Source organism: Tursiops truncatus, chromosome 1, assembly GCF_011762595.2.
Source record: "Tursiops truncatus isolate mTurTru1 chromosome 1, mTurTru1.mat.Y, whole genome shotgun sequence".
NCBI classification, from domain to species: domain Eukaryota; kingdom Metazoa; phylum Chordata; class Mammalia; order Artiodactyla; family Delphinidae; genus Tursiops; species Tursiops truncatus.
In genome coordinates, this window is record NC_047034.1 from 43,578,107 (window position 1) to 43,587,284 (window position 9,178).

At 38.3% G+C, this 9,178-nt stretch overlaps 1 pseudogene; it reads right to left on the reverse strand.

Annotated features, from left to right (window-relative positions):
* Positions 1 to 2,113: 2,113 nt before the first annotated feature.
* LOC101339515 (centrosomal protein 20 pseudogene) lies at positions 2,114 to 2,443 on the reverse strand (annotated as a pseudogene).
* Between the last annotated feature and the right edge of the window lie 6,735 nt (positions 2,444 to 9,178).

Sequence of the window (9,178 nt, forward strand, 5' to 3'; positions counted from 1 at the left end):
GATTCCATCTCTAGCACTCTTTTTTTAAAAACCTCACAAAGCTTTCCCCTGACTTATAAATATATATTTTTACTTTCAAAAGTAACTACTTTATTACTATAACTAAGAATGTAATAAATTTACTGACGTTTTTCTGCATATCTACTTTTTTAAAAGGCGATGGTATCATAATAGATTTTAGTTCCATGTGATCTGAAAAGGGAGGACACTCCTTTTAGAATAGAAAAAAAAGTAAATCATACATATATCTTACTTTATTATTTTACCAGAAAGCACAGTAATTTCACACAATTCATTTGTGAACATAGAGACATAATATTGGACCGGCTTAGACTGATGGAATGCGTCCTGCTCTTTACACATTTTATTCCACCCATTTATTCATCAAGTATTTTGAGTACTTACTATGTTCTAGTTTCTTAGGATGCAGCAGTGAGCAAAACAAAGATCCTTACTCTGCTCTTGTAGAGCTTTCATTCGAGTGGGGAGAGATAGATAATAACTATATATATATTTTACAAGACAATTAGCAATATGGAAAAATTTTTTAACTGAGTGGAAGAAGGATTTTCCAGAGTGTGATGTAGGAGGTTGCAATTTTAAAAAGTATCCTCAGGGTAATCTCAAATGAACTTAATCATAAAGATTTGAGTGAAGATTTAAAAGAAGTGAGGGAGGGGACGTATGTATACGTATTTAAAAGAAGTGAGGGAGGGGATATATGTATACGTATAGCCGATTCACTTTGTTATACAGCAGAAACTAACACAACATTGTGAAGCAATTATACTCTAGTAAAGATGCTAAACAAAAAGTCCTTCCCTAAATCATTATTAAAAATCTCAGAAAAAGAAATTAAAAATTAAAAAAATAAAAGAAGTGAGGGAGTTAGCCAAACAGACAACTAAGGAGGCATGTCTGGTGTGTTCCAGGAACAGGAAGGAGGTCAGTGTGACTGGAGTGGAGACTGAGGGAAGGAAGGAGGGAAAGTGAAAGTGGAAAACGGAGGAAGAATAATAGAAGGGAAGATTTTGTTTCAAAAGTAATTGACATAACTGAAAATGTAATTTACATTGACCTGAATCCGGAAGGATTACTTCCTCCAAAGCAGCAGCTGTACCTAAATAGATGTGTACTACAGTATTGCAGTACTCCAGATAAATGAAACATAGGCTCAAATAGAAATTTTAAATTTATATTTTTGGTTGGAAAGCTATTTTGGAAAGGGGAAGTACATTTAACTGGCATAAATAGCTTAGTTCAATAACAGAGCTGAAAATCTATCTATCTCTATCTATCTATCATCTATCTATCTATCTATCAATCTATCTATCTATCATCTATCTATATTTAATCCCTCATGGCAACAGATAACTGTTCACCTACCTGGCACATTGCAGGAGATTGTAAAAGAACAAAAGCACCAGATCTGGAGTAGTTTGAATGAATCTGGGATACAGCAAACTGCATCTATCTGATACACCTAAGACCAAAATATTAGTTTCAAGAATAGGAAAATGTCTGTTTCTAGAAACAAAGACCTGCCTCCTAGTGAGGGGTGAGTAACTATATACAGAATGCTAGTTTAGTCACTGGTGGTTTCTTTCTGCTGCTTCTTTTTGCTTAGAGTAAGGACAATAACTTTAACTGGAGTTTAGTAAATGTCAACAATAAAAATGATAAATTTATTTGAAAACATTGGAGTTTATTTAAATACACACATATCGACTGCCAACTGCAAAGAAAACAACAGAATTGGTCAGGTTTAACTATTATGATGAGTACTCAACCCTGGAAAAAATCTTGAGTGTCTCTCCTCTAACAAGAAGAAATTTTCAATTAACAATTTTACTGAGCATTTTACAGGCGTTAGCTCATTTATTCTACACAAGAATTCTATGAGGTGGGTACTATTTTTTTTTTTTTTCCACACCAGGAGGCTTGCAGGGATCTTAGTTCCCCAACCAGGGATGGAAGCAATGACCCCTGCAGTGGAAGCACGGAGTTCTAACCACTGGACCGCCAGGGAATTCCCGAGGTGTGTACTACTATGGTCCCAATTTTAATACATGAAGAAACTAAAGCATAGAGAATTTAAGTAAGTTGTCCAAGGTCACAGAGGTAGTAAAAGGTAGAGCTGGGATTTGAACCCTAGTTCAAATGATTTTAGTTCACGGATGAGAAATTGTCCAATGGAACTATGGGTTGACCAGATTCTGCTGTGAGGACACATGCTGTATACTTATATTTGTTGAATTCCAAATACTCCAGAATTAATTCATTAATTAGAAGGTTTTCATGAGGCAATGATGGTCGGGGTTCACTTTCACCATAAAGGGCATTGAAAACTTCAGTTTGAATCCTTGCTTTTAACTGCCCTAATACTCCTCTTTTTTTCCAAGGTGTCTTTTAAAACGGCCTTCAGCTCAGCGACAGTCGCCATTTTTCAACGACCGCCAGGGGCGCCTACAATCCATCTTTTCTTGATGACATTTGTTTTTGCTTCCAACAGAACTGTTTCACTAAATGCTGTGTGGGACAGCAGTATCACGTGGGATCTGATAACAAAATCAGTTATCAGATTTGAGCTTTGAGATAACACTAATGGGAAAATGATTTGGGGAAAATACTAGTTCCATCCCTAGTTACTTATGGGATTGTTTTGTAAAACCAAAAAAAAAAGCAAAGAAAAGCCAACCAAACAAACGTATTAATACATGTAAAATAGTTCTCAAGACACTATACAATTATCTACTAAGCTAAATTTTATTAATACCTTTTTTTTAAGAGAAAATTTTGAGTCAGAATAATTAATGTGTGGTGCAAAAGTACTTTGTAAGCTCCGAATTAACAGAGATCTACTAGAATGACCAATACACAGAACTTTCCTATGGGGTCAAACACAGGACATAATGTAGGTACTTTATGGTGTCACAGCCAGGTAAGATAAGAAAATAAAGGGTCAGTCGTCCTTCTTTTTAGAGAGAAATTTTTCTTGAAGGATGAAAGGCTCACTAGTCTGAATCAGTGCAAGAACTCATAGATCAGAGGTGGTTAACAATATGCTCAGAGTGCAATAAAATGGCATAATGCTGTTGGTCATTCATTGATTTGTTGAATATTGATTGAACAATCACTCTGCCTGGATTGTATAAAACATCAAGTTAGAATGTGGGAGATAAAAAGAGATAGATGACTTAGATTGGTCCTAGCCCTTGTAGATAGAAGACAGGTATAAAAAAATACTTCCATGCCAAAGCTGTCTATGAATGGCATCATACTGGAGGAAAAGACACTGAATGTTTTGCAGCATTAAGATAGGAAACCCCTGGTGGATTGGGAGAAAAAAAATTTTCTCTTAAAGAGAGGCCAAATAAGCTAAAAGCCAACTGTGGATACCTGACCATTGGTTGCAGGCCTGATACCCTTTCAATCTCTTTTTCCAGGACTTTCCTGCACCTACATTTATTATTGCTTCTGGAGTTCATAAGATGTTAAATAGCCCTGTATATTAATTTCCCAATTTTTCCTAAGTTACCTAAAGCCAGTATTATTTACAGCCAAAGTATTCTAACTGTGGTAGGGAGAAACAGGTCATAGGAAGACAAGTCAGGAGGTTATTGCAGTATTCCAAGTGAAAGATGATGACACCCTAAACAAGCTTAAAGACATTGGGAAGGAGAAGAGGATAGTTACTGATATCCAAGGCAGAATCAATAACTCTTACTAATCTATTTGATAGGACAATGTGGCAAAGATAATTGCTATATGTTCACAAAACTGTTACATTCTCCTGGGCACACTGCTAGACCATGATACTCCCAAGTATCGAGGTGATGTCATATGACGAATTCTCACCAATGGAATATAAGTAAAACTTATGTGTCAGTCCCAGTCCAAGGCAATTAAGAGCAGATATACTTCTCCACTCTCATTCCTGTCCATACAGTTAGAAGAAAGGACTCTAAGATGACAGTGTTTCGAGATAGATGAAGCTTGACTCCTTGAATCACAAATTTGTGGTTTGTTACTTTTATTGTGAAATCGTTCAGTAGGGTTTGTTTTCTAAGGAATCCAAGGTACCCCTAGTTTTTGAAATGTGGCAATTTTTTTCTTGTTTTCCTATTCTGGAACCAGTTTTTACTACTTTTCAGCTAAGGTATTGCCACACCATCTGTATTCCATAACTATGCAATCACAAACCACAAGTCTACAATTCACATGTGTGTTTTTTTCCTATCTAGTGCTCTCTACCCTTTCTCATTGAGGAGGTAGTCTTTGCAGTGACCTGCTTATATGCAGGCATCTCAGTTTCAACTGCTTGACTCATGCAGGTTCAAGGCTCTATCTGCTTTCTTCACATAGATGTTGAAACCGCAACTACTTAGACATTAAAGCAAATATTCAGGTTCAAGATCCTCTAAGGACATAAAATGGAAAAGGCTTGAGCCTGTTATTACTGACTGTAAATGCCCTCTTTATTTCTGGGACTTTCTTTTTATTTGTTCTGAGCACAGTCATGTATAACATGTTGGGTTTTTTTTAATGTCTATTTGTATACTTTGCCTATTTTATTATTTATTTATTTATTTATTTACTTATTTTTGGCTGCGTTGGATCTTCATTGCCGAGTGCGGGCTTTTCTCTAGTGGTGGTGAGCGGGGGCTACTCTTCATTGCAGTGCGCGGGCTTCTCATTGCGGTGGCTTCTCTTGTTGCAGAGCACGGGCTCTAGGCGCGTGGGCTTCAGTAGTTGTGGCACATGAGCTCAGTAGTTGTGGCTCGTGGGCTCTAGAGTGCAGGCTCAGTAGTTGTGGCACACGGGCTTAGTTGCTCCGCGGCATGTGGAATCTTCCCGGATCAGGGATCAAACCCGTGTCCCCTGCAGTGGCAGGCAGATTCTCAACCACTGCAGCACCACGGAAATCCCTAGAGTATGTTGAATGTATTTTTATATCCCATACCACACGTTTTTTTAAATTAAGGGGGTTTCCTATGAACTCAGTCTGCTATGTCATCAGAAACAAAAATACAGGAAGTCTCTTTGGGCTATGTTTTCTTGAGGGCTCTATCGGAAATATAGGTGGATATGTTTAATACTTAGTGGGCTATATGGGCCTGAAGTTTGGAAACAGGTCTGGGATGGATCCATAGAATCAGAACAAAAAGAATAAATTCACCTGGATTGACCATACAAAGTAAGAAAAGAAGATAAAAATAATGGGGACTTTGAGAAAAATACCCATATTTAATGAGTAGAAAAATAAGGAATGATTAAGGGAGGGTTAGAAAGAATAAGTAAGAGTAAGTGAAAGTACCAGGAGAAATAGGTTGTAATCATTAAATAAGTTTCAAATGCAAAGCCAAGTCCTTCAATTTACAACAAATGTTTAAATGAGAAATCAAAAATAATGCAGGTGAAGGAGGTCTTCAGCGGTGGCAGTAAATTCACTAAAGAAGATAATTCCAATGCCTTTGGCCATAGGTAGTATAATTTCTCTGTGGTTTCCATGATTTCGTGATGGGGCCCATAGTGGCTTCTGCTGTGGCCCAGTGGCATTCTATTGGAGCATTCTTTGTGAGCAAAGCACCCTTTGCTCACAGTCTAGTCTTATAAGTGGAACAGAGAATGACCTCACAAATCACACATGGGCGCTCAGTTTCCCTTTCCCTCTGCCAGCTTCTCCTTCTTTCCTTTTCCTCAGTTCTCTCCTTTGGGAACAGGAGATCAATTCGAGAATGAGAGGATGGCTTAGATGCTGCACTGCCGCACTAGGACAGACCACCCTGCAGTCCTCTGTTCGGTTTTCAAGTGTGCTGTTTTGCCAGCAACCGTTTATCCGACCACTCCTGATGGGCCTGAATCCAGATGCACTGGTTGGGTTTTACCATTTCAAGGGCAAAAATCAAGAAGTACAGATGTTATCAGTCGTATCAAGTGCTGCTGGAGGCAAAAGAGGACTGAGATAAATTTCCTAGATACAATACTAAACGGTTTTCAGTTAAATTACTGACCACAGTCTCAGCAGAAAAACCAGTGAAAGGCAGACCGTAATGGGTCAAGATTAAAGAAAATTTGAGGAGATATAGAAGACTGGGAAATGTTGCCATTTAAATAAGTTTGGCTGAGGAGAAAAGAGACATAGGCTGCTGGCCAGAAGAGGAAGTAGTGACCAGGAATGTTTGTTTGTTGTTCTTATTTGATGAATAAATAATGAATAAGGTCGGTTGTACAGTTAGCAACTAAGGGGAAAGAGTCAAAACAGAGGGAAATACGGTGGAAAGGGGGATAGGTGAATTAAAAAGGATGCTAAAGGGAGATGAACAGTAAGAATACAACTTTGAGAAGACTCAAAATGTCATCTGGTCAATACTCTCTTCTTTCAAGGATAACAAACCAAATTCTGAACACAATTTTAGGTTTGGGGAGTTCCCTGGTGGCCTAGTGGTTAGGATTCTGGGCTTTCACTGTGATGGCTCTGGTTCAAATCCCTGGCTGGGGAACTGAGATCCCACAAGCCATGAGGTACAGCCAAAAAAAAAAAAACAAAAACACATAGGTTTTAAATCTAGTTTCTTAACGAGTCAGTTGGCTTTAATTTCTTACCTAATAAGTTTTCTTAAATTCCCCTTTGACATTACTTGTGTAATTTGTGTCAATTAATGGAATGATTTTGATATTTATTAGTAGAAAACCCCAAAATGTACTGTTTTGAAGAATTTATTTTTACAATCCTAAGTTCCTATAACCACTTTTCTCCTATCACATATTTTCCTCTCATGTAAAAGTTTTGTTTAGGGCCTCCCTGGTGGCGCAGTGGTTGAGAGTCCGCCTGCCGATGCAGGGGACACGGGTTCGTGCCCCGGTCCGGGAGGATCCCACATGCCGCGGAGCGGCTGGGCCCGTGAGCCATGGCCGCTGAGCCTGAGCGTTCGGAGCCTGTTGCTCCGCAACGGGAGAGGGCACAACAGTGAGAGGCCCGCGTACCGCAAAAAAAAAAAAAAAAAAAATGTCAAGTTAATTCTCAGTTATTCACATAGTTTGAAATTGGCTTGAGTCAAGAATCCAAAAGGGTAAAGGAATTATGCATTTAAGACACAATTGCTTCTGGAAGATAATAGTGGAATTTACCTTTGTATATAGAGATTCTTTTTTTAAAAATTTATTTATTTATTTATATTTGCTGTGTTGTGTCTTTCTTGCTGCACAGGCTTTCTCTAGCTGCGGAGAGCGGGGGCTACTCTTCATTGCGGTGCGTGGGCTTCTAATTGCGGTGGCTTCTCTTGTTGTGGCGCACGGACTTAGTTGCTCTGCGGCATGTGGGATTTTCCCGGACCAGGACTCGAACCCCTGTCCCCTGCATTGGCAGGGGGATTCTTAACCACTGCGCCACCAGGGAAGCCCAACCTTTGCATATAGAGATTCTGATGCTTGAGAGCATTTAAATTTTCCCCCCAAAATGTAAATATCTACCTTTTAGTTAGATTCACTCTAATGCTGCTGCCAAAAGCCAGGCTTAGCTCGAACTACATCTTCCTTATTTCAGGAAAGCAATTGTCTTGCTTGTTTATACTGGTACCTAAGGTAGACAATTGCATTGGCTAAAAAGGGAGTTGGTTTACTATGTAAAAAGTGTCTGTTTTATTATGTCAATGAAGAATCTACCTAATTAATTAAGTACAGGAAGTAACAGCATTGGTCAGGATTTTTAGGCAATGTTGAGAATTAATTTTATATTACTACTGGATTCATATAAACTTCCTGCAGATTTTTCTATGTTCCCACTAGATCCTAAGCATTTATCTATTATTATATTATCAATGTATGTGGAAAGTTCCTCAGGAACATGTTTTTATATAAGCGATGAAAGGGGACACATAGCTGCTATTTGGAGCACACAGGAAAAACAAAACAAAACAAAAAACAAACAAACAAAAGAAACAGACATGAGAGGTAAGTGAAGACTCTTAGAGGAAGTGCCCTCTAAAATGGGATGTGAAGGATTAGTTTGCACTTTAGAAGAGTTTTGATATTTGGTTATGGTGGCTCTAGGAAAGGACAGTGGAATTCATGGCACTGGTGTGGTAATCTGTAATTAGACACAGCTTTCAAGCTAATGTGCCTTAGTTATGCTGTTAGGTTGTGAAAGAGTTACAGATATATTTAAATCTTGATTCTCTCACCCTTGGGGGTGCTGGATGAGATCTCAGGCCAATTGCCCCTAGACACAAGCAAACTTGTTGGTTTACCCCAGTGTGCCATTGCACATATTATCCTTTTCTGTGTGTTATAAAGTAAAAAGTTTCTTGGGAAGCACAGCCTTAAAGTAAATAAAGTAATTTAAAGTGTAGCTACCACATGGAGTGAGAATTGGTGAGTGGACAGAAAAGAGAATAATAAATAAAGGTAAGCATGGGAAGATCATGAAAAGCCTGTAAACCATTATAGAGATTTGGGGGGAACCGTTTAATGGATTTAGGCAGAGAACTGATACGAAGAGATTTGCATTTTTGGTAAAACCTTCTGCATGTGGAGAGAGACTAGACTGGAAAGAGGTCAGCCAAGGAAGACCAGTTAATATGTTATTGTAGCAAAGACTAGTTACTATGTTATTGTAGCAATCTAGAAAAGAGAAGTGGTTCCTGGCCTGGGAAAAAAGGTAAGGGGATGGAGAATGTGAATCAGTTCCAGAATGTTAAGGAGATAGAAACTGTAGAACCTGGAAATTAAGTAAACACCAGAGAGAAGGGAGAGGTAAGGGTCAAGGGTGACATGCAGGCATTTGGTTTAATCGATTAGGTGGATGATATAATAATAGTTGATATTTACGGAGCACTGTTTTGATAATTATATCCATGTGCCTGGTACTGTTTCAAGGATTATATCAACTCATTTAATCCTCACCACATTCCTATGTGATAGATACTATATAATAATTCCATTTATGGATAAAAATATGAGGCCCAAGGGCAAATTTTTAGTAAAAGATAAGAACCTGGATTTGAGCCCAAGAGACTGGCTCTAGCACCCATTTTCTTTATTTCTGCATTGTACTGTCTCTGGTGCAATTCCTTAAAATTGGAACACAGAAAATAGAACTGATTTTAGTATGAAGCTGATGAGTTCAATCTTGCACATTGCTTTGGACTGAATTATTCCCTCCCCCAACCCAAATTCA